The sequence below is a fragment of the Equus przewalskii genome, chromosome 16, assembly GCF_037783145.1.
Source record: "Equus przewalskii isolate Varuska chromosome 16, EquPr2, whole genome shotgun sequence".
In the NCBI taxonomy this organism is placed as follows: Eukaryota; Metazoa; Chordata; class Mammalia; order Perissodactyla; family Equidae; genus Equus; species Equus przewalskii.
In genome coordinates, this window is record NC_091846.1 from 78,331,592 (window position 1) to 78,354,432 (window position 22,841).

At 48.8% G+C, this 22,841-nt stretch overlaps 1 protein-coding gene and 1 long non-coding RNA gene across 9 annotated transcripts in view; one reads left to right on the forward strand and one right to left on the reverse strand.

Annotated features, from left to right (window-relative positions):
• The window catches only part of ARHGEF7 (Rho guanine nucleotide exchange factor 7), a 155,699-nt gene that overhangs the window by 2,577 nt on the left and 130,281 nt on the right, over positions 1 to 22,841 (forward strand). For 2 of the 8 annotated variants that reach the window (XM_070579282.1, XM_070579286.1), the window contains exon 1: positions 5,222 to 5,635. The exons of the other annotated variants lie outside the window; for them this stretch is intronic. The gene's annotated coding sequence lies outside the window, so the exon portion shown is untranslated. Of the gene's footprint in view, positions 1 to 5,221; positions 5,636 to 22,841 lie in introns of those variants that run through there. 8 annotated transcript variants of the gene reach the window in all.
• Positions 9,079 to 14,765, reverse strand: LOC139076542 (uncharacterized). The gene is made up of 3 exons (XR_011528269.1): positions 14,527 to 14,765; positions 11,397 to 11,725; positions 9,079 to 11,284 (listed from the first exon to the last, which is right to left on the reverse strand). It is a non-coding gene; the product is annotated as an uncharacterized lncRNA (long non-coding RNA).

Genomic DNA, 22,841 nt, shown 5'->3' on the forward strand with positions numbered 1-22,841 from the left:
AGTAGCAGATTATAGACAGACCTACTTATTCTCTGTGGTTCAAAGGTAGATTTTTGAGTAAAATATTAGCCAATCTCTGCCTCTAAAACCCTGGGTTGCAGAAGTTTCATGAGCTTTTCCATCTCCCCAGAAGAGTTATTTATTTGAGCTTTCCGATATTCGCCTGCACAAGGACTTAATGTATACCACAGAGGACGCACGCGGAACGGCTTTCACTCAAATGTGGGAATGTTCATCTGAGGACGTTTTTCCTTAAAAAGGAGCATTTGGGAACTTAACTGAATATTCATCTGGAGCTGAGAGGATCTTAGCTTTACCCGTTTGCCACATGAACACACTGCTGACTGGCCGACACAGCGGCAAGTCAATATTTGCAAATCCACAGTTTAAAATGAACTCTTAGACTGGGGATAGTGCAGAATTAAGGGAAGTTTCAAGTGGCTTAGGCTCCCATATGCCTTTTATTAAGAAAACATTCCTAGTATGTTTCTTGCATTGTGTTCGTTTGTTCGGTTTGGAGGCGGTGAAGGGTGGGGAGCTGAGAGGACCTTCATTTCCGTTCAGACTGTTCTCGTTTGGAAAGTGTTTCTGCCCTGGTTCTCCTGTGTGCAGCCTGCCTTTCTCTAGGAGGAAGGTGAGGCAGGGACAAGAGGGGCTCATCGACTTTGTGTGAGCAGTTCAGAAAAGGGACACATTTCCAAAAAAAAAAAAAGAGAGACACGTTTCCTTGTTGCCAACGTTTCCTTGTTCCCTCCTCTCTGCTGGAGGGGAGGGAGGAGTGGGGGTTTCAAGGTTTCCCAAATCTTCGTGTCTGAGGATCGCACGCTTCGATTTTTCCAGTAGAGGCCAGGAGGCTTTGCTAACCTGCCCGCACTCTTTGCCCCGCTCGTCCTCCCGCGATCAGAAGCACACCACGGCCACAGCGTCGTGGAGCCCTGTTGGGACTGAGCTCGTGACCTCACATAGTGAACATCCTACATTGTCTAGTCAAACGGCTGAAACCAAGAGATGGAAGTTTTAGAGGAAGGAGCACTACTCTGAGATTAATAAAACAGTAAAATAACGGAAGTCACGAAACCTGCTTTACTTTTACTTGTAAATGCAGCAGCTGCAGCTGCTTGATTCACCACGAGAAACTCCAGGAGGCTGGTTCTCCGTCTCTAGCCCAGGAGAACAGAACACATAGGAATCCGTCAAGGGCTGCACAGGAGATGATATTTGCAATCGATCAATATTTGCAGAATGCAGTCCAACGTCAGATGCTACCTTCTGGTCTTGCTGGATGTCCTGGGTGTGCGTGCGTGTGTTTAAACTGGTTTAAGCCATTGGGTTGTGTGTCAACGTCCTGGGGCTGCCGCAACAAAGCGCCCTGGCTGCGGGCTTAAACAACAGAACTTTGTTCTCTCTCAGTCCTGGAGGCAGCAGTCCGGGACCCAGGGGTGGCAGGGCCGTCTCCCTCTGGAGGCGCTGGGGGAGCGTCTGTCCAGGCCTCTCCAAGGCTCCCGGTGGTTCCCTGGCTTGTGGCAGCACAGGTCCAGTCTTCCATGGCGTCCTCCCTGTGGTCTCTTCTCCTACCCCAGGAGGACCTCATCTAACTAACTGCATCTGCAACAACCTTGTTCCAAATGAGGTCACATCCCGCGGTTCTGGGGTTAGGGTTCAACATATGAGTTTTGGGAGACATAGTCCAACCAAATCAATTTATTAAGTGCTTACCTGCCTGCAGGGGTCCAGGGGCTGTGGGAGATAAAAAGACTAAGTAACAGGCCCTGGAGGTTTTAGTACAGGAGAAAACAACTAAAGCCGGAGCAGAGTGAGGTGGAGGGAGATGAGAAGGAGAGAGGGTGCCGGGGCTCGGGGAGTCCTGCCTGGGAGCTGCCCCGCCTCTGCTGATTTTTCTGACACGTGGATTGGAATGTGGTTTATATTTCCCCAAACCACGACCCGCCAGCCCTGGGTGGTCTTCTGAGGGCTTGCAGAAAATCAGTGAATTCTCATAGAGGAAAAAGAAACTGCTTTTCCCTAACTGATTTGTGAATAGCTTTCTGATCCGTCCTGGGCTGCTGGGACTGTGTGGGGGTGTGGAGGGGAGAGAAGTGAAGTCTCAGGGGCGCCCACTTGGAGAATTTTGCCTCTGCCGAGGGCCCTTTACCCTAAGGGTGTGGTCCCTGGGGCTGGTGAGGTGGTGGGGGGCTCACCTGGAGCCAGTCAGGTTCAGAAGGCCCTCGCCTTGTAGCTGTTCATAAGTGCTTGTTGATCGGCTGATAAAGTACATAGAAGTTATAAAACACGTTATCTCCTGTGTTTTTTCTTTGGTGAGGAAGATTGTCCCGGAGCTAACATCTGTGCCCATCTTCCTCTATTTTATATGTGGGATGCCCCCACAGCATGGCTTGATGAGCGGTGTGCAGGTCTGAGCCCGGTATCCGAACCTGCGAACCCTCGCTGCCAAAGCCGAGTGCGTGAATTTAACCACTACACTGCCGGCTGGCCCCTGGCTGTGTTTTTAAGGAGCCTTCTTTAAACTTTGCAAACTGAATTATTGGTTATATCAAGTTGCTTCTAGTGAAGTTTCTTAAGGTTTCAGAATAGTTAATTTTGTAATAATAAACATCTGCTTTTGAAGCACGTGACTGTGAATTCTCTCGCAACCCTGCAGCAGGGGGATTCTCATCTTGGGTTTTAGGCCCAGACTAGAGGGGAGCTGTCACTGCATTTGCTGGCTGGTTCAAAGCAAGCAAGCCTCAATTCACTTGAAACCAGGAACACCTGGAGTGATTTCCTGAGAGGCGTGCTAGAAATGCCGTGGTGTGTACGTTGGCATCGCACATGCACTCACTTCTGACCTGGGTTTGTGGGGCGCTGGGGGCAGGACCACGTGGTGACCTTCCCGGGGCGGCTGCGTCTGTGGGCTCTGGGAGGAATCGGTGTCGGTGCTGTCCCGCGGCCTCGTTCTATTATTAGAAGTGACACCGGTGGCCTCTCGCTTCTCTAAGCACTGCCAGCCTGATTGTGCATCTGGCGAAAGACCAAGACCTGCGCCCTGGGCTGCAGGCGTGTGCTTCTCTGCTGCCCCGGTGTCGGCTCATGGCGCCCCACCTCCCGGATGGAAACACTGAGGCCCAGAGGCTCGTGCCCGGCTCATCATGCCAGGCAGACGATTCCAGCCCAGGTCTGCCTGCTGCCAGAGCCGGAGGCTTTTCAGGCGATGACAACTGCTGCGAGCTGAGGGCCTGCCGAGGCCCCCCTGCGCTGTCGGGGCGCAGAGCTGGTTGCTGCCCTCAGGGATTGCAGACCCCATCAGGAAACCAGACCGTGGGAGGGACCATGCGGGCAGGACGGACTCCAGGCTGGGATCCCGTGGCACAGACTGCCTATCAGTGGGGGTCCAAGAGGGGAGGGGGCAGGGTGGGGGCCGTCAGGAGGTGTGGGCAGGCAGCTCTGAGTATGAGTGATGCCCCTCCACCCCGCTGGACAGGCACCCCAAGGACGTCATTTAAGCTGTTGCTCTGGGGCTCCTGGGCCCTGCTGACTCTTGGTTTACTGGGTGTCCATCTATGCTGAGATTTAAGACACACACACACGCGGATATGTTTGTAATAAGCTTTCTTGGTAGGGCCATCTCTAGCCCTTGGATTGGAATGGCGGGGGAGCTGGAGTCGCCATGGATCTGTCCCTGTCATGGAAGGTGGCAGAGGTGCACCATCCCTCTGGCACTCAGGTCTGCCCCGGCAACACCAGGGACTGGGAGGCGCAGAGGTCCCTAAGCCCCACTGGTCCCTCCTAGAGCCACTGTAGGATGTGGTGGTCCCAGTATGTGCTCCAGAGTCATCCACTTGCTGTGTGACCTCAGGCAACCTGCCTAACTTCTCTGAGTCTCCATTTCCTACTCCTAAAAGCCAGATTAACGATACCTACCTGGAGGGACTGGCCTCGTGGGGCGATAGGGTCGTTGTGAGGGTAAGTGAGTAACTGTGAGGGGTTTTGTGCGGTGCAAAGTAGGCCCTCACTACGTGGCAGTTATTTTATGCATCGACCCTGAGAACTTTCCATGCCGTGTCGAAGGAAGCTCTGAGCCTGGATGTGAACCTCAGGGTCACCCACATCCAGGAAAACTTCTTTATTCTCACAACGGGGCAGATTTTTCAACTTTATGGGGCTGGCAGCCCCTCCCTTCCCACCCTGACAGACCACCTTGTCTGGGTTGGGGGGACCACTGACTTTGGCCGCCAGGCCCTCTGCTTGGGCCGGGTCCCTCGCAGCTGCTGGACGCACGCAGCTGCGGCTCAGAGCCGGCGGAGGGGCTCGGGTTTCACGCGTCTAGAGTTTCACGCGTGAGAAGGGCCAGGAGCCACAGATGGGCAGTGAGAGCCCGGACAGCCTGGCTGCAGAGGGCCAGTGTGGGGCCGTCCCTGGGCCCCGTGTCCCCCGTGTACGACTTCTGACATTTCCCTCCTTCGTCAGTCCTACAAGCGAGGTTAGGGGAGTTTATTTCCTGAAGTTTCCTGTATTTCTCACTTTAGCTATGAAGTTTTAAAGTTTTCTGAGCCAGGTTGGCAGCTCTTAGCCTGGCTTTTGCAGGATAACACTGGGTGTGCTGTGGTCTAAACGCCTCAGAGAAAGGGTGTGACCATTACATGGGACGTGTGAAAGTATGTTTCTAACACACTTGTTTAAATTATTTAAATCTAATCAGTGTTTACTGGGTTCCTGCTATGTGCATGCTAGTGTACACATCATACACGCAGAAACACACACACATGCATGTGTTCTGTGCCACAATTTCAGGCAGATCATAAAGGAAACCATGGGGTCTTAAGTGTAAAGCATCTGTGAATTCTCACGTGAAGGAATTCTCAAGAGATCATCCAGCCCAAACATGTCATTTTACAGATGAGTTAACTGAGGGCAGTTGCATATGGTTGTGTAAGTTGTGCACTGCACAGTCTAGGGAGAATCATTCACACTCTAGTTTAAATGAATGGTGTCTCCAGGACTGTGCTGGGGGAGGGCTCTGGGGCAATGATGCATAGTGGTGAGCCTCCATAGAGGTCAGCCTCCTAGGGCACAAAGCAAATTAGAGGAGGGTTGTGGTAGATTACAGAAGTGGCCCCAATTCTCCACTCCTCCCTGTAGCCATGCCCCTTGTGGAGTGACATTGCAGCTCCTCCCATCAAGAAGTGGAGCCTGTCTTCTCACTTCTTGAATCTGAGCGGGCCTCAGTTCATTTTGGTCAATGGGAAGAGGCAGAAGTGACAGGTGCTAGTTCCTGGTCTGGGTCTCAAGAGGCCATCTATGATTCTGAATTCTGTCAGACCCTCTCTCCACCCCGAGGACAAACCCAGGGTCTGGATACTGAGGGATGTGAGACCCCATGGCAGAGAGCTCAGTTATCCCCACCGAGGCCTCCTGGATCTGCCTACAGCCCGCCAACCCCAGACATCGGAGAGAGCCCCACCAGGATCAGCAGAGCCGCCAGCCAGAGTGGACCACCGCTGCCTGAGCAAGCCCAGTCCAGACCAGAGGACTGCCCGGCTGGCCCGTGGCCCCCTGGAGAAGAACGGTGCTTCCTCCAGCCTCCAGTGAGGTTTCCTGGCGCTTTGTTACACAGCCTGCCTGGAGCGACAGATAACAGGTACAAGACTGGCGAGCGGAATGGGACTGTATGTAACTTGATGCTTATTACACTTGGAGCAGCTTTTTCTAAAGGGGCCGATGATATTCCCGTCTCTGCTCTAAAGAAGGTGTGTGTAATTCAGAACCAAAACAAGTGCCGCGGCCCCCTCCGGTTTATGTTCAGCTGCTCTAGTCTGAAGTGGGGCTGCACGGTTGCAAGTTTGCTTTGAATTTGCATGGTTTCTTGCAATGAAGTCTCGTTCTGACAGTACGATTTCTGTTAGCGAGGCCTTCTTTAAAACGGGCTAGTTTCGCATTCCTTGTAAATACCCTGGCCTGCAGTGGCCTTTCGCCCTCAATTTGGAGTGTCTCACTGCCAAGTTCCTGTGCCAGAAAGATGCTTTTCCACCTGCATCCTGTCCTTAGAACAGTTAAAGTTCACGGCAGACTCTGAAGTCTCCATCTGCAGTTAGCAAATTTGTTCGGAAGTCTCTGGTCAGGAATATAGCTTTTCTGAAAAAGCCTATTGCTTTCTGAACACATGCCAAAACATTATGACTTTGTCATGCATGTTAAGGAAGCTGTGAAGGGATTTTGACAGAAAACCAGGAGTTTCAGAGGGATCATCCTGGTGCCAGTCGCCTCTGCTGTTGGCTCTCCAGGAGGAGAGGCCGTCAGGACGTATGGGATCACATTCCAGGCCTTTATTCCTCGAGTAATCTTGTCGTGGTCTTGCCGTGGTGCTGGAGAAATTGCCTTGTTTGCCTCAAGACCTGTGTTTGCACAACGAGTCTCATAAAACGCTGGTGCTGGTCAGAGATTTCTTCTCATGGAGACAGGAAATTTTCTGGCCACAGTTCTCCTATTTGTTAATGCATTTTTGTTTCTTTTGAAAACAAGCTCTATAAATAGAATGTGGTCAAATTCTTGACAGACTTGTGGCAAAGGTTAAACTTGCAGAAAGTACCACAGAAGCCATACTTTGAAGTGACAAGAGACTGGAATGGAGTGTCTTGCGGCCTTTATCAAGTGATGACAGTGGAGAAGACTGAGAGTGCATTTACTGTGCCTCCGACAAAACTCATTTTCTTGGAGGGTCCCAGGAACACCGTGTCGGTAGCCCAAGGTCAGTTCTGCACGTGAAGAGCAGTGGCTGTGGGTCTCGAGCACACCGTTTGTGAATTGTTACACTGACCCTCTGGGACTGAGAGGGTACCCTCCCCGCACAGTGAGGGCCTTTCTTGTCTAATAGAGCCGCCACCTTAAGAAGCGAGGAAAAATCAGGACAAATTAAACCCAAAGCATGTCTTAGACAAGAGAGAATAATAAAGAACAGAATCTGTGAAACAGAAAACAGAAAATTACTAGAGAAAATCAACAAAACCAAAAGCTAGTTCTTTGAGAAAATCAGTAAAGTCGATACACTTCTTATCAGCTTCATCAGGAAAAAAGGACAAATGACCAATAAGAAGAATCACGACAGATGCTCCATAGAGTAAACGATGATAATGGGCTACTACGAACATTCTTATCCCGATCACTACAACTTAGAGGAAACGTACAGTTTCCATGGAAGACACAGACTACGAGAGCTCGCTCGAGAAGAAATGGATAACCTTCATAGCTCAAGTCTATTAGAGGATTTAAACTTGTAGTTAAAAAGCTGCTGCTGGGCCAGCCCCGATGGCCCTGTGGTTAAAGTTCCGTGCGCTCTGCCTCGGTGGCCCGGGCTCGTTTCCCACTCGTGGAACCACACCACCCGTCCCTCGGTTGCCATGCTGTGGCAGTGGCTCACACAGAAGAACTAGAAGGACTTACAACTAGGATATACAACCATGCACCAGGGCTTTGAGGAGAAAAACAAAAAAAAAGGAAAAGAGGAGGATTGGCAACAGATGTTAGCTCAGGGCGCTTCTTTCCCTACCAAAAAACAAAAAAGCTTCTCACAAAGAAAATTCCAGGCCAGGTGGCCTCACTCTCACTGGTGAATTCTACCAAACAGTTAAGGACTTGTATCCAGAACATATAAGGAACTCTCAAACTCAACAATAAGGAAATAACCCAATTTAAAAAAATGGACAGGGGCCGGCCCGGTGGTGCAGCAGTTAAGTTCACACATTCCCCTTCGGCGGCCCAGGGTTCGCAGGTTTGGATCCCGGGTGCGGACATGGCACTGCTTGGCACGCCATGCTGTGGTAGGCGTCCCACATATAAAGTAGAGGAAGATGGGCATGGATGTTAGCTCAGGGTCAGTCTTCCTCAGCAAAAAAGAGGAGGATTGGCAGCAGTTAGCTCAGGGCTAATCTTCCTCAAAAAAAAAAAAAATGGACAAATGGTTTGAGCAGACACTTCACCAAAGAAGATATACATATGACAAATAAGCACATGAGAAGATGCTAAGCATTATTATTCATTAGAGAAATGTAAATTAAAACCCCAAGGATGGGGGCCGGCCAGGTGGCGCAGTGTTTAAGTTCACACGTTCCACTTCTCGGCAGCCTGGGGTTCACCAGTTCGGATCCCAGATGCGGACATGGCACTGCTTGGTACGCCATGCTGTGGTAGGCGTCCCACATATAAAGTAGAGGAAGATGGGCATGGATGTTAGCTCAGGGCCTGTCTTCCTCAGCAAAAAAGAGGAGGATTGGCAGCAGGTAGCTCAGGGCTAATCTTCCTCAAAAAAAAAAAAAAAAACCACAAGGAGATCCCACTGCACACCTATTAGAATGGCTGAAATTGAACAGACTGATCATACCAAGCGTTGGGAGGATGTGGAGGAACTGGGTTTCCACCGACTGCTGGTGGGAATGTGAAACTGTACGACCACTTCAGAAAAGTTTGTCAGTTTCTCAAAGTATCAACTGTACATCCACCAAGTGATTTAGCCGTTCCATTTCTAGGTGTGTGCCCCAGAAATGGAAATGGTGTGTCCATCCCAAGTCTTGTGCACAAGGGTTCCTAGATCTTTATTTTTAATAGCCACAAACTGGACACCACCTAGACGTTTTTCCGCTGGTGAATGATAAACAAAGCAATGAAAGGGGCACTCTATATGACGGGCGAAAACTGCCTTGTAAAGAAGCTGCACAGAAAAGTGCATACTGTGAGATCCCACTGGGATAAAATTCTAGGAAATGCAGTGTGGTCTGTAGTGACAGAGGTGGATCCGCACTTGCTCTGGGGCACTCCTGGGGTCACAGGAGACCTCTGGGGCGATGGTGTGTTCATCATCTTGATTCTGGTGATGGTTTCACAGGCGTTCCCTTTAAACACAAGCAGCTTATTGTCCGTGAGTCATATCTCAGTCTGCATAGGACCGTATTCGCCTGGTCTGATTGGGTTTTTGTTGTGTGTAATGCAGCTTTAATCCATTTTACTGCCAGTCCCTACTGTTGAACCTAATTGTGAATCCAGAAAATGTGAAAAGAATTTAAGTGTATAAAGGTAAATTGGATACTTATATTTGTTGCCAGAGAGCTCCTTTATTTATCTGTTTATTTTCTCATCAAATCTTTATTAGGTTTCTGCTGTGGTTCAAGAATTGTCCTAGGTGCTGGAGATGTAATGATTAGCAAAAATAGATGCACCTACTCTCTGTTGGGAGAGAATAGTGTTAAAGAAATTATATGAGAGGCCGGCTCTGTGGCCGAGTGGTTAAGTTTGTGCGCTCTGCTTCGGTGGCCCAGGGTTTCGCCAGTTTGCATCCTGGGCGCGGACGTGGCACCGCTCATCATGCCACGCTGAGGCGGTGTCCCACATGCCACAACTAGAAAGACCCACAACTAAAATATACAACTATGTACTGGGGGGCTTTGGGGAGAAGAAGAAGAGAAAAAAGAAGATTGGCAATAGATGTTAGGTCAGGCGCCAATCTTCAGAAAAAAAGAAATGATATGAATTTATTGTTTTACAAATTGAGGTACGTGCTCGGAAGGCAGGGAGCGGGTTTCTAAAAGCGTGTAGCACAGGACCCTGGTTTACGCTTGGCAGATGGGGGCGGGCCCTGGCTTCGGGAAGGCTCTCCTCTGGAAGTGGTACTCCAGTTGGCTCTGATGTGAGGAGGCGTAAGTGGAGGGAGGAACGGGAAAAAGGCTGCAGTGCTGAGACTGAGGGCAACAGCACGGACATCTGGAGAAGTGGACACGGGCCCGGCGGCACAGGGTCTCAAGGGACGTTTGGTTTTCAAGGTTTTGGTGTTAAAAGGGAAGAGTGACATGGTCAGTTGTGTATTTTGTAAACAATACTCCAGCCCCAGTGAGGGAAGCAGACTGGAGGGGCCCAGCATGGATGAGGAGAGGATGGCACTAAGCTCTCGGAGTGGTCCAGTGGGAGCTGTTGGGAGGGGGTGGGATGGAGGCAGGGCTGCTGAGCACGAGGGTGGAATTGGGAGGGAGCAAGGGAGGGAAGAAGCAGGGCTTCATGGGCTGGGTGGGGAAGGGGTTCAGAGTAGCTCCTTGGTTTCTGGCTACACAACGGGGTGGGTGGTGGTGCCACCTGTGGGGGAGGGCGCCTGGGGTGTGGTCTGCGTTTGGTACAAGAAGATCGTGAGTGGACTCAGGGCTGAGTGTGTGGAATTGGCTCAGAGACGCCCCCTGGGCTGGACTTTAAATTTGGGAGTCACCCCAGAGCTGTGACCTGAAGTGTGGGAGTGGAGAGCCGTCTTAGGGGGAAGTCCAGAGTGAGAATTCGGGAACTCGGAAGCCCACAGCCAGGCAGGGCTGAGGGGCCAGAGGGGGTTAAGGCAAGGGCAGCAGGGCCGCTAAGTCAGGAGAGCGTGCTGACCGGGAGTTGGTGGAGGAGCGTGGCCAGCGTGCTGCGCAGGTCAAGAGAGTGGGCTTCGCAGGACCGGAAAGCTTGGGACGCCTTTGGGGGAAAAGTGGGCACTGTTCTTAATTGTTCTCGGACAACAGGCATGCACTGGACTGGCCTGGGCCAGCCCGGCTCAGTGGCCACCCTGGTCACTGGAGACCTCAGGAAGGTAGAGAGGGTGAGGGCGGGCTCAGCACAGAGAGAGGGGCTGGGGGGGAGGGGACAGTGCTGGAAAGAGTGTGGGGTGAGAGAGGTTGACTCAACACCAGTGGCGGGGAGCCTGCCGAGGGCTGGGGTGTTGGGGTGACCAATTCATAGCAAGTTTTCAGGGGACTGATGTTTTCAGGACATTATGATGCTTATCAACTCTCAGGAAAACGGCGCTAAGAGTTGACCTTCAGCTGTTTTCTCTCTGATAAAGGAGAGTGGGAAACTGCTCCTTTCGATGGCTTCAGGGAGCTCTGTCTCTGGGTCTTTTTCTTTCATTCCCGACGTGTTTTCACATGTGCTCGTTCACGTCCAGCGAGTGTTGTTTGGGGTTAAACAGTTGTCCGTCTGAGCACCTCGGAGATTTTGGTCTCGTCTCGAATGTCTGAGTGTCGGGGTGTAATGTCCCCCTTGGATTCATTTCACGATGAGCGGCTTTGAAGGTAGGGATGGCAACACTGCTGACACCTGCGGCTCTCCGCTCGGTTTGGCAGGGGACATGTGAAGGTCTGGTCACAGGAAGCTCCTTTTCTGGATGTTGTCGCTGAGGTGACTTCAGCAACCATTTCTCCTTCCGGTGAAGGATGTTGGAATCACCAGCAAGGGTTTTCAGGCAGCTGCCGTAAAAAAGCTTCCAAAACAATTGCAAATTCTCAAAAAACAAAAGAAAAAATAGGAAGTGTCAGCAAAGGAACGGGGCTTATCAAAAAGAAACAAATGGAGATTACAGAACTGAGCAATAGAACAGCTGAAGTAACACTCACTGGGTGGGCCCAGGAGTCGAGTGGAGATGACAGAGGACGGAACCAGCGACCCTGAGGACACGGGGATGGAGACGCTGACTGAACAACAGAGGGAAGACGGGCTGAAGGGGGATGAGGACGTTGCGGAGTGCCATGCCCTCTCCCTGAGGCTGTCAGGAGACCAGTTAGGCGACTGTGCCGCCATGAAACCCTGATCCAGCTGCGATGTTCGAGTTGTGCGTGCTCGTCCCCTGCCCTCTCGTCCTCCTCCGGGGTCCTCTCTGTCTGTCCCTGTCTCATCTTGGAAATGGCAGAAGCACACGAGGTCTTCATCAGCTTGTATGGCCACCCTGTGAAACTTAGCAAATGAGTGTAAGGCAACCCTGCTAAACATGCAGGCTGTGGCGCTGCGTCAAGTGCCGGCGCCACGGGCCTGAAGAGGCCGAGGGAGCAGGCCAGGTGGTCAGGGGAACCCAGCTTGGTGCCAGCGATTTTCCCTTGTGATAGAGACACGAGAGCTGAAATGAGAGTGCTGGCTCTCGGCAGCACCGGCTAACCGACGCCCCGAGGCACACGGAGAGAAGGAGCCTGGACACTGGCCGTGGGCAGTGCTGGCGAGGGCGACCGGGTGGCAGCTGGGCAGAGCCGGTGGGACAGCACACACCCGTCAGTCACGACAGAAGGGGGCTAAGGTTTATGGTAAAACCCATGAGCGTCTTTCATTTCTCTCTATCATTTGCCCCTGGTGATTATATTTCCAAGTTTTTTTTAGGACAGTTCCCGTCTCAAATACTCCATCTCGTGTTAGACCAATTATCTTACTTTTTGGTTCTAGGTGCTTTGTCAGCATTACTCACCTTCACTGTCCATAGCTGTAATCAGGTGATTCTTGGTACTTAATCAGTGTCACAGGCACAGGTCCTTAATTCATTCATTAATTCACTGAACAAATAATATCTTAAGCGCCTGTCTATGCCAGGTGTTGAGATGTAGCATTCATCCAAAGAGGCCAAATACTGTGCAGGTGGGGCGTAATTTCATAGAGCAGGGGGATGTTCTGTCACCATGCATAGTGCACAAGGAGATTGCACAGTATGTGAGACAGTGGCAAGTGCTATGGAGAAGACCAGAGCAGGGGGTGGGGGCAGGGGAGTGTCAGCAATTAGGGCGAAGTTGTACCCAAGCCACCGGTAGTTAGGGTGGGCGTTGCTGAGAAGTGACATTTGAACAAAGCCTTGATGGATATGAGCGAAGGCATAGTGTGAATAGCCAAGAAAAGAGGATTTCAGGCAGAGGGAAGGGCTTGTGCAAAGGTCCTGAAGTAGGAGCCTGCCTGGCAAGTTTTGGGAACAGCAGAGGCCAGTGTGAGTTGGGAAATTCTAGGAGGTGGCTGAGGAAGTCAAGGAGCGGACAAGGGAGTAGACTGGGTGGGGCCTGCTCAGCCCTAGTAAGGACTTAGACTGAAAAAAAAAGTTAGTAGACTTTGTTTTTTAGAGAAGTTTTAGGTTTTCAGAAAAATTGAGTAGGAAGTACAGAGAATTCCCATGTACCCCCTCTACGTCCTCTCCCCTGCCACTTTCCTCTATTATCTTGCATTAGTGTGGTGCGCTTGTTACAAAGTCTATAGTGTACATCAGGGTTCACTCTGTGTTGTACATTCTGTGGGTTTAGACAATGTATAATGACATGTGTCCACCCTTATGGCATCATACAGGATAGTTACACTGCCCTAAAAATCCTCTGTGCCCCACCTGTTCATCCCTCCCTGCCCTAACCAACAGCAGCCACGGGTCTTTTTACCGTTTCCATAGTTTTGCCTTTTCCAGAATGTCATACAGTGGAATCTCACAGTGTGTAGCCTTTTCAGATTGGCTTCTCTTACTTAGTAATATGCATTTAAGGTTCCTCCATGTCTTTTCATGGCTTGATCACTCATTTCTTTTCAGCACTGAATGATATTACATGGCCTGGATGTTCCACAGTCTATTTATGCATTCGCCTACTGAAGGACATCTTGATTACTTCCAGGTGTTGGCAGTTATGAATAAAGCCACTATAGGGGCAGGCCCTGTGGCCAACTGGTTAAGTTCGAGCGCTCTGCTTCGGCAGCCCGGGGTTTTGCAGGTTCAGATCCTGGATGCAGACATGTCACCACTCATCAGGCCATGCTGAGGTGGTGTCCCAATGTCACAACCAGAGGCACTCACAACTAGAATATACAACTATGTACTGGGGGGGCTTTGGGGAGAAGAAGAAGAAGAAGAAAAAAAAGAAGATTGGCGACAGATGTTAGCTCAGGTGCCAATCTTTTAAAAAAAGCTACTGTAAACATCCATGTGCAGGTTTTTGCGTGGACATAAGTTTTCAACTCATTTGGGTAAAGCAGATTTACCCAAGAAGCAAGATTGCTGGACCCCATAGTAAGAGGATATTTAGTTTTGTAAGAAACACCCAAACTGTCTTGCACAGTGGCTGCACCATCCTGCACCCCCACAAGCAGGGAGTGAGTTCCTGCTGCTCCCCATCCTCGCCAGCATTTGGCGTTGTCAGTGTTGGGTTTGTCATTCCGGTAGGTGTGCAGTGGCATTTCATTGTTTTAGTTTGGACTTCCCTGATGACAGATGCTGTGGGGCATCTTTTCCTGTGCTTATTTGCCATCTGTACCTCCTCTTGGGTGAGGGGTCTGTTCAGGTCTGTCACCCATTTTTAAATTGGCTTGTCAGTTTTCTTACTGTTGAATGTTAGGAATCCTTTGTATGTTTTGCATACAAGTCCTTGACTGGCTGTGTGTTTTGCAAATACTTTCTCCTAGGCTGTGGCTTGTCTTTTCATTGTCTTAAGAGACTTAGGCTTCTACTCTGCATAAAATGGGGAGCTTTTAAGGGTTTTGAGCAGAGGAGTGATGTGACAGGCAAATTATAAATATGCAGCGCAATGTTCCACTTATAGTACTATGGAAGAAATAGAATTCCTGAGTATACGTTGGCAGCTATCTCTTTGATGAAGGTCAGGCTTTCTGAGTGGTTTTCGACAACATATTTCCCAACCACAGGCTGCTACACGTTATTCGCAGCTATGACCCTATTTATTTGAGCCCACACCCTGCTGATACTTCAGAGTTTCGGGAAATAATGATCTTTTCATTACTCACAGTTAACATGAAGGTGCCCACTGGCTGCAAGAGGCCTTTACAGCTCAAGAATTCCGCGCCGCCGTGGTCTCCTCCTCTCTTCCTTTCCCTCTAGGGAGGGTCTCAGCTGCTATTTATAGAGAGGCGGGCTTGCCAGTGAATGTGCTCAGCTGTTTCCTCCCCTCTTATTCAGGTTTCTTCCTCTGATGAAAGCTCCCTTTTGCTTCCGAGCCTCTCTCCAAAATCAGGCAGCCCTCTCTGCGTGCCTTTAAGCCTGCCGCACGCTATCGTGTGGATTAAAATAGAATTTTTTCCTAGGTGGTCAGTGTCTGGTCTTCTGGCTCTGAGGCTTTAACTTGCCTTAAATGCAGCTTCTCAGGCAGTTTAAAAACAAAAGGCAGATTCTTGAGCTGGGTGGGCCAGGCACACGGCAGAGCGCTGCCCTGCGGCTCCCTCCGCCTTCAGTTTCCCCGTGTGTGGGAAGGGGCTTCAGGAGCAAGCCTGAACTGCCGAGGCGAAACAGGTGGGCACTGGCAGGCCGGCGCCTGAGAACGCCCTGAAACGGGGGCACCCTCCGTGCTGCAAAGACGGGGTGGACGTCCTAGCCTGAGGGGTCTTGGTCAAGGATAGGCCGTCGGGTTGTCCGTGGGACCAAGAGTAGGCCTGTGAGGCCAGGCTGCCACCAGTGTCCCATTCAGAGATCAGATGTGTGGTCCCCGGGGGATGGGATTCCTTCTCTTCTGGGAGGTTCTTGGCCCCACTTGCTGCATTGATCCTACAAGGAGGCACAGCCAGTTCCTGCTCCGGATTAGCACCTTTCCGTCAGAGACCGCGAGCCTTCTCCACAGGCTTCCTGCTGATGGACAACAGGGAAAGATATGGCCATTCTGAAGTGTGTTCAGTAGGAGAGGAAATGGATGTCAGAGGATCACAGACAATATAGAAATGGAGCTTAAGAAGAAAGTAAGCAGTGGCTCAGATTTCCAAAATGCTGTGCCATAATTGATGGGTTGTTTCCATTAGGTCGCAAGCATGAGAATGAGAGAGAAAAGATGGTTATTCCCTATATACGGGTGAAAACTTTAGATACGAAAAATCTCTGACCACAAGGCCCAATTTGTCACCTTATGAATTTGTACTCTTGTCTTGTGTCAAGATCCTTCAGGGGCTGGCCCCATGGCCTAGTGTTAAGGTCAGTGTGCTCTGCTTCAGTGGCCTGGGTTCAATTCCCGGATGGGGACCTACACCACTCCTTGGTGGACATGCTGTGGCAGTGACCCACATACAAAACAGAGGAAGATGGGCACAGGTGTTAGCTCAGGGTGAAGCTTCCTCAAGCAAAAAGAGGAAGATTGGCAACAGATGTTAGCTCAAGGTGAATCTTCCTCAGCAAAAAAAAAAAAAAAAAAAAAAAAAAAATCCTTCAAAGGCAAAAGAAATGGTGTCTGCTTAAGGAATGTAACGAGACATTAAGGACAGCCCATGCCTGGCACCTCTGCTTCCCTAGCATCTGGATCACAGCCAGACAGGGCATGTGCTGTTTTCTAGATCGCTCCCATTTGATGATTAATACACACCCACCTGTTTTGATCAAACATTATTAGGGGAAAAAAATACAACTTCAGTGGAGAGATTTATTCTAGGTTATCTCATGAATGTTTTATGCTCACATGTTTTAAGATCCATTTTTGGCATTGGCATGCATTTGGGACAGTTGCCACCATCTCTGAAGGACTCAAAATGTGCCTTTGGAGTTTGTGGGAACCGAGCCTCAGGGGACACACGAGTTAATTTGAGTCATGCTGTCTTGCTAGTCCTCCCTTGATGCACCACATGTTTTGGATATCTGAATTTAGTTTTGGAACTGGAGCTTTTCTACATTCGTATTTCTCGCTGCCCTTTATAATTTGGCTAGTTCCATGCTGGGGGAGACATTTTCTTTTTCCCCAGATGACTGTAGCATCCATACAGGGGTTGGGCTTTGGGATATGTTGAAGAAAGAAAGCAAAGGAAAACTATGCTTTATTAAAGGCTTACATTTTTTTGGTAAACTACTTGTAATCCTAGGCTACACATTTTTGGGAGATAATTCACCCCTCTGGTGTTTAGCAGCCAGGTCTTTGAAATTTCTGCTGGGTGCTTCATTTTCTTTCCAGTGTGTTCAGAGGTAGGGCTGCCCAGCGGACTGCCGAGCGACCCTCTCAACCTATTCTTTCCCCCACTGGAGCTTGGGGACTGTAGAACAAGCGTAGAGGGCTGGGGAAGAGCACAGTCCCCGAGCAGGAGGCAGCTGCAGTCTCATCAGAATAAAGCCATGGCGACCAGGTAATTAAAAATTAGATGAACCATTAAGTGCTAATTAGACTTTCAGAAGGTGAACTTGGGATTTTAAAGATAGTCTTGCAGCTCGGCCCGGAGTGCTGGATGTGGTGCCTATGAGGACCCCAGCACCCTGGCAGGTGGGCGCTCCAAGGACTGTTTGCAGTGGGGCGGGCGCCTCGGTCTGAGCAGAGCACTAGGTGGGAGTGTTCCTCTTTTTCTAAGAAATGGATTGATTTGATGACACTTGCATGAGGTACAAAATTCAAAGGGTACAGAAAAGCATGGCGTGCAGAGCAAGTACCCTTCCTGCTGTTCACTGGGCCTGCTTCCCTTCCCTGGAGGCAGCCCTGCTAAACGTGTCTGCTTCTGCCTCCAGAGGTACTCCGCGCATCTCTAAACACCCGTGCACATTTTCTTCTTCCCTCGTTTTTGTTTTTTTTTAACACCAAAGGTAGCATGTTACGCATACTGTTCCCAGGGTTCCTTTTCGCCAGTTATTGTAACTAGGAGATTATAACATACCAGAATATAAGGCTGCCTCTTTTTTAGAGGCTGTGTGGTGAGTGGTCTGTTTTGTGAAAGTACTATAATTGGTTTAATCCTTTCTCTACATTATTTCCCATCTTTTGCTGTGACACTCTGTTCTACTTTGAACTGTGCCACCAGGAAGCTCACTGGGTTAGGGTCCCAGCAGAAAACAGATGGCACACCAAACAGAAGTGGTTGAAGAGAGTTTAGTGAAGAGGCTATTTACAAAGCAGGGGCAGGGGTAAGGACAACCCATAAGAGATGTGGAAGCACCCGGGGAAGCCATTGCTGCCCCTAGGCCTGAAGGGAAGAGTTGGGGAAGCGGGTTCCTGGAGCCGCAGGAGAAGGCGGCCGACAGGACCTATGGTCTTCAGTCGGGGAACCTCCAGGGGTGTGTTTGTAAAGGCTTAACAATGGTTTTCAGTGGTGAGGAGCCCTGATTTATAGCGTTTGCCGATTTCTGTGGTGGAAGTACTTGACTGTGGCCAATGCCAAGCTACCAATGGGTGGTTACTGAATGCAGAGTTGGAGTGGGAAGCGCACGGCTCCTGTGAGCCACTCCAGCACAGCCCTGACATTGGGCAGCTGCTCAGCAGTGGCTGCTGGCCTGGGTCCTGCTGATTGGCTGAATCCCGCCAGAAGCAAGAGAGCCGGGAGCCTGTTGGAAGCAGGCCTCCAAGGTCAGCCTCCTGGAGCACAGAGTAGGTTGGTGAAGGACTCAGGCAGTGTGACTTTGGGCAGGTTCCTTTCTCCTGAGTCCTTGCTTCTTCATCTGGAAAATAACAGCACTTCCTCAAATGCTCTCTGACCCGTTCGACACTAAGGTTCTCTCAGTACTCTGTGATCAGCGAATTCAGTGACCTAAGTGGGCAGGTCATTTACTCACATTTGCTGACTGCTTGACGGTTGAAGAGGAGATGCCTGTGGGCCGCTGCACTTGGGGAGCTTATGTCTAAGGGGGAAATAAGATGTGCACCAGGAGGTCCAGCTACATGGTGGTGGCTGCAGACGGAACCACAGGTATTCAGAGGAAGTGGTTCTTTGCAGCCGGGGTGATAAGGCTGTTGATGGTAGGGACCTGGGGAGACCTTTGCTCTGTGGCTGGGAGTCTGTTTTCCCAATAGGGGAAAAACAGAACATATCTTGATTCACAGTTCAGTCTACTTATACCGCTAGTTCTCTTAAGTATGGTCCTAGTACCATCAGCATCTCCTGGGACCTTGTCAGAAATCCAGATTCTTGGGTTCCACCCCAGACCTACTGATTAAAGTCTGTGGCAGGGCCCAGTAATCTCTTACTGCATGTGATGCTGATGCATGTGTGCATTTGAGAAACACTGAGTTATACCATGTCAGTGGTTCCAAACCTGGTGGTAAATTGGCCAGATGGGGAATTTCCAGCAAATACACCCCCCCAACTCCCCCCTGCCCCCGCCCCAGACTTCTGGGCTATACTTCAGACCTACTCGATTAGAATCTCTGGGAACTAGGATCCTGGGGACTTAAGTGTCCCCCAGATATTATAAACTGTGGCAGTTTTCTATACTCTTGACCTTAATTGTTGCAGTAACACTGAACCTGTTTAATTATTTGCCCTGCTAGAACTGCCTCTTCTTCTTTTCATGCAGTTTTGGGAATTTAGACTCTCTAAACACTTTCGGAGTTGGGGAGAAGGCAGCTGCCTTAGTGGACATGTCGCTGGGGTTGAGGGTGGAGCTGGTTGTTCCTGGCGTGGAGTGGGCGTTGGAGAAGAGCTGGGGAAGAAACTGGACAATGCGGGGGTCTCTCAAGTCTGACCTTAACATTGCTTCGTGATTTAGTTTGCAGCAAATTCTCAGAGCATCAGACCTCCCCTTTATCAAATATTAGGTACAAAAGCCATATTTCAAAGGAAAATCACAATGGTTTTGGGACCATCTATGCCTCTGCCTGATTGGAGTTCTTGCTGGAAAAGCCTGGAGTTTATTATTGTGGAGAATTTAGGACAGGATTTCTGGGAAGTGAACCGGGCAGTTGTTGGTAATCTGAGGCCGGAGTTCTTCTCTGAATACTTCTGGGGATGCACTGAGGAGAGCTTGCCTTTGGGTTGTGAAGGCTTTGGTGACTTTAAATAAAGCTGCTGTGAATATTCTCGTACATGGCTTTTTGTACACGTTTTCATCTCTCTTGAGTAAATACCTAGGAGAGGAATGCTTGGGGCTTAGGTATGTTAAACTTTGCAAGAAACTGCTGGTTTTCCAAGTGTACCATTTTACACTCCCCCCAGTCACAATGGGGGTTCCAGTTGTTCTCCATCCTTGCCAACACTTGATATGGTCAGCCTTTTCCATCTTAACCATTCTGGGGGTTTGTAGAGTTATCTGTGGTTTAAATTTGCATTCCCCTGATTACTAATGATAGTAAACACTTTTTCCTGTGCTCACTTACCATTCACATAACTTCTTTAGCAAACTATGAAGGATCATCTTTTTGTACCATCACCTCACAGATGTATTTTTTTCCAGTGCAGTTTCACCTATGATCTCAGATGCCCTTGATTACTCACCATCCTGGAAAACACCATGGACTTCTCAAATGTCACACCTTTGAAAAGGCAGTTCCATCTGCCTCTTCGCCCTTTCAGCCCCACTCAGATGTCACCTTGTGTGTTGGCTGAGCCTCTGGCCCTGCCCTATGGCTGTAGACTTTGTTTCTTTCCTCTGTGCTTCCGTGATCCTGAGTGTACATCCGTGTGGCTGCAGTTGCCATGATGTGTGCAATTCTTCCGTGCCCTTAGTGAGGCAGGAACCTTGTCTCATCCTTCTTTGCTTTCACAGTGCTTATCTCATGATCTGGCACAGAGTCAAGGTCCAATACTGTTGAATTGGTTTATTATCCATTTTGTGAGAAAGGGTAAACATATTAGACTTAAATCTGGGATAAGGGCCTAGACCCCGAGGGGTCAAGTGACTTGTCCAAGGTCGGCATGTATGTTACAGAGTCAAGCACTACTTACTATAAAGTCCTGACTCTTTGATGTTACAGTTTTCCAAACAGGTCTGTTGTTTTAGGTACAGTGTTCTTTGAACTGGCTAGCTACATGCACTCATGCACGTGCGCATGAAGATTTTTAAGGCATGGGCTAGTTTTAAGGGAATCCATTTCCAGATTCTCAATGTACATTTGCACTTACCTAACACTGACTAGCCTGAGAAGGTGCCTGACATCAAGGAAGGCATCAAGCTGGTTCAGCTGTCCCACCTCCCCTTTCACAATGGCCCTTCTCCCAGTTCACATAAAAGGGCAGCCCGTTCACCCATGTGTTGTCTTCCTGAGATGCAATGCTGCAAGATGGAAATCTTCCGGGCCGGGTAACAAAGGGACACTTAGAAATATCCATGGTGTGGAGACGTGAATGCCTCGAATGACTGAATTTTGCCGCTCAGTGGTTTCTATTGCTTAGCTTTCACAGAAATGGAAGGAGATCATAATCAAGCTGTTAACTGGTGATTTAAAATTCTTTTTGTTTTGATAGATTATATCTGGACTTTGGCTATGTAACTCAGCTTCAAAGAATCAAGTTATGTCATAACAAAACTTCCATTTCCATGTGCTTATTTTTATGAACAAGGTTTCTCAGTGTTTGCATCCCCCAAGATAGAAACGGAACTGATGCTGGACTATATCTTTTTCTAGCAGTAAGTGATAGTCATTCATAGTTAAATGAACTAATTAAAAAAACCCCTATATATCTTATTAAGCTACACATTTCCAAATAAAATTTTCCATTTTATATTTAATAATTTTCATCAAAACTGTAATATATTGTTTCCATTGTTTATGTGCTAATAATAGTTGTGTTAACTCAATTTAGAAGAAAAATCATAACAATTAGATCCTTTTGGCTTAATAATCTTAAATGTAGAGTCAGTTCTCATTATTTGTGGCAGTTACTGTGAACACTGAATTAGCAACTACTGAACCATTGTTCCTAGGGGAAATTCAGGGTTAGTTTCTTTGGAGACTCTGGTCAGAACATTTCATCAACCAGTCAATATATAATCTTGTTTCCAGGGTATTTCTCTTTAAAGACAGTTTATTTAACATATATTACTTACAGTAATTAATTACATGCGTATTTCTTTATAATAAAACTTTATCAATTACGGCATTATGTAATGGAGTCTACTGTGGTGCAGCTCTCCTAGTTTGACTCTTCCACTCAGTCGTACACACAGCACACACATACAGTAAATACATACTGTATACTGTATAGTACAGCAATGCAAGAAAGCAAGCCTTGAGAAAACATTAAGCAAAGATTGAACATTTAAAGTTTTATGAACACATTAACTAAAACCTCACTGTTGATGGAGCTGCGGGATGTGTGATGGGGCAGTGCAAGGTGTGGTTAAAGTTCCTGACCTTGGCTTGCTCCACAAAAACCAAGGGAGGGTAGGGAAACTTACTCAGCAGAAGAGGAAGACATCAATGAAGGTGGTGTGCGAGATCTGGCAGTTCTACCTCAGGAGTTTGGCTTTCACAACTTGGTGGTGTCAGCAACTTTCCCTCCCAAACTGGCTTGAAAAATTGTTTCAGCCTTGTCTGCTTGGCTTTTCTCTTTAAATCTTTAAGCGTCTCGGCATAAGGGACGAACGCATTGGAGGTCAGGCGCTTAAATGTGAGGCTGCGTTCCAGCATAGGATCACACTCTTCCATGTCATTGAAAATCTTTTCCAAGGCAGAATTCCATTCTGCTATCTTCGCTGCTGTGAGAGGGACAATTCTTGGAGTCGTAGGCTGACTTTCATCAGCGTCCTCATCATCACTGACACCAATGCCATGTTTTGCCATCTCATCCAGGTCTTTGTTGGTGGGTTCTACTGCCATTTCTGCCAAAATTTCCTCCACATCTCCTTCTTTCATGTCGTCAAAACCTTCTCCACTTATTTGCTGTGCAATATGCATTATGTTTTCCACAGTGTTCTTTATATTTTTTGTAACACCTTCAAAGCCTTCAAAATTTTTCACGCAGTCTGGCCAAACATTTCCCCAACAGTTATTGATAGTAGCCTGTTTGATGCTGTCCCAGGATGTGCCAATATAATCAATAACATTTCGAATAGTGACTGACCTCCAGTAGTCCATCATGGTGGCTTCCTCGTTTGCGTCAAGAGCCTCGAAAGCCTTGCTGTAAAGCTCCCTGGTGTAGTGTGCCTTGAAAGCTTTTATTATCCCCTGACTGAGGGGCTGGATTAGAGATGCGGTGTTTGGGGGCATGAAGAGAACTTCTATGTCAGGGTGGGCATTTTCGAGTTCTTCATGGCAATGAACTGGGGCATCATCCAAAATTAATAAAACCCTGAAGGCAAGGTTTTTGCTATGGAGATAGCGTTCAGCTTCTGGGATGAAGCAGTTGTGGAACCAATCCCAGAATATTCCAGATGCCATCCATGCTTTTTTGTTCCACCTCCAATGGACTGGCATCCGGTTCAGGTTTTTCCCTCT